The following is a 2675-nucleotide window of genomic DNA, read 5'->3' as shown; positions in this document are numbered from 1 at the left end:
CAGGATACTGACCATAACTTCCCTTATTTCTGACACAGCCCTGGTGAGCCACTGCTGGCATTTCATGGTGCAGCTGCTCTCTCAAGTTGGTACTCCCAACTAATCCCCACCTGCACCACCTTTTCTAGGACTAGGTCCTCTAGCTATGACTGTCTGTGCATATTAACTGTACAGCAAGTGTGTTACAGGGACCTCCTTTAATACCAAACAGCAGCAAAGTAGCAGTGTGCTAAGAAGCTGGTAAACCTATCCAGCAGCTTGAATCCAGAGGTCCCCACTGATGCATTTGCATTAAGCATGAGATTTATCCCCTTGTGTTGAATTACAGGCAGTCTTATTAGTGATTAACATTTGAGAAAATGTATGTTGTGTATTTTTAAGGGATGGCACTGTAATTGATAATTTATTTTTAGTGGTCTGTTGTAATTTCAAGCATACACGTATGGGAGATGGCAACCCACACATTTCATCCTCTTCTAGGCAGAGTATCCTGCCAGGATTCTGCTTCCTAAGTAACAATGTGACCATGGCACTGATTTCTTGAATACAGTACAAGGCTGATATACTGCAATCAATTGCTGTGCTTATATGATTTCTGTAGATAGATTTCTGTACTGACAGGCTTGTACACTGGCATTTTTATTTGACTTTAACCTGAAGAACCCATGGATTTTGCTTTATAGGTGTTTCAGCCTAAATCCTGACATGTCTGCTAGATTCTATACTGTTACACTCAGCTAATAAGTCAGAGGATGACTTCTGATAAGGCCTCTTGTATCTATTAAATAAAGTGTATTTGGATCTGGGCCAAAAACATTTGGCATGATGTATCTCCTCCAGACAGACATGTCTGTGCTCTGTCATGGCAGGCAAACTTTCAGTAATGACAGATGTCTGTGTTCTTCATGTGCTTTACCTTAGCTGCCTGTGGTACCCATCTCTCTGCTATGTTTTGCTGGTTAATTTTATGGATCTGGAGCCTGGAATTTGCCAGTAAATATGTTTTTAATGTTACCCATTGATTAAGACAGAAAGGAGGAAATTGCTTCTCTTGTGGGATTTATGTGCTCCCTGTGAAAGTTCAGTCCTCACTGGGTGTTCCCTGGAATCCAAGCTTTTCAAGGATAACTTGGTGGTACTCATACTTGTCTGTCTGTTTCTTACTTTTTCTGTTAGATTGACTGCCTGTGAGAAATGACATTAGGGTCTGAAAACCTCTGTAGACTGCACAATTGTTCTGAAATATTATTCTATTACTCGTGGAGCAAGAAAATTTAGCTTCATTTTCATTCTCCGGTGCTTTGACCAATTTATGTTCCTGCAGTTATGCAATTCTTATTTCTTTCATTTTGAGCTTGGTTTTTACTTTAATGAAGAATCGTAAAAGGAGAATGAGCATGTTCTTATATAAAAAACCCTTCTTCAGACATTATTTTAATAAGCAACAAATGTACAACAGTTAAACACACAGGAAGAGTTTCTTTCACAGATTTTTATCCAGAATATTTTTTTTCTTCTAGAACCATAGCTTTTATACACATGACCCTCAATAACCTTGGCTTCAAAAGGCAAATAAAATTACCAACACACATGATACTATTTCTCCAGTTTGTTAACTATATGCGTTCTTAGAAAATTCATGGAGACATTTTGATGGTAAGGCAGCTCTGTAAGGAGCTGTCAAGTCTTCAGCTCAAAGCTGGTACAACTTCCATGTAAGAGCAGATCACGTAGGACCTTGTCCAGTCAACTGCTGAAATCCCCAAAGATGGAGATGCAACAGCCTCTCTGGGCAGCATTTCAGCCCTGAACCACTTCAGTCCAAGTCCAATGGGAAATTCCTTTAATGGGACTAGTGGCTATTGCTTGTCATTTCCCCAAAGGGGTTTGGTTCTAGGCCCTTTCTTTAAGTGGTAAGAAGACCTTACACCAAGCTTGCCTTTAGGGAGTATGTGTGTTGGAAGCTGGGAGAGTTGATGTCCTTTCTTTTCCTGGTCATTCTGAAAGTCTGTTATTCTTTATGGCTGTTGGCATTTCTGTCTTGTATGAGCCCTATTCCAGCACACAAAATAGCTACTTGGGCATTTGCTGGTCCTCTATTGAATTCTTAGAACTACAGCTCCTGTCCCCTGAAAGCCCTAGGACTGAGAGAAGCCTTGAAAAATGAGAGCTGCATTCATACCCCATGTGAGAGGGGAATTAATCCACCAAACTTCAACTTCAGAAGGACTGACACAAACACAGGAGTCTTCCCACTGTCAAACTGCAGCTGAAAGGCTTCTGGTTACAGGAAGGCAGGAGTATTTAGAGGGAGCTTCACTGGGATGGGTGCTGTGAGACACACAAAGAGATGTTTGTTCTGAAGTTCTGCTGGGCTCTAGATAGGATCAAACTATTGAGCTGCGTATGCACCAGGTGAAATTTGGACCTTGTGGCAACTGACTGTGCAGGAGGGGATATGAGGGTCTCAATGCCACAGCTATGATGAGTAAGACCCCTTCTGGATATGCTCCTCATTCCTATTGTGCAATTCACTGAGCACTGATGGCTAACAGCGTTATTCAGTGTCAAGAGCCATTCTGTGCCAAATTACTGTCTGCTTATAAATATTTGGCACAAGGCAATATCAGCAGCTTTAAGCTCATTGGTGAGATGTGAAAATGTCCATAATTTAG

The sequence above is a fragment of the Melozone crissalis genome, unplaced genomic scaffold, assembly GCF_028551555.1.
Source record: "Melozone crissalis strain CALT ecotype California unplaced genomic scaffold, PUWL_Pcris_2 ptg000027l_1, whole genome shotgun sequence".
NCBI lineage: Eukaryota > Metazoa > Chordata > Aves > Passeriformes > Passerellidae > Melozone > Melozone crissalis.
Note: the sequence above shows the minus strand (reverse complement) of the source record.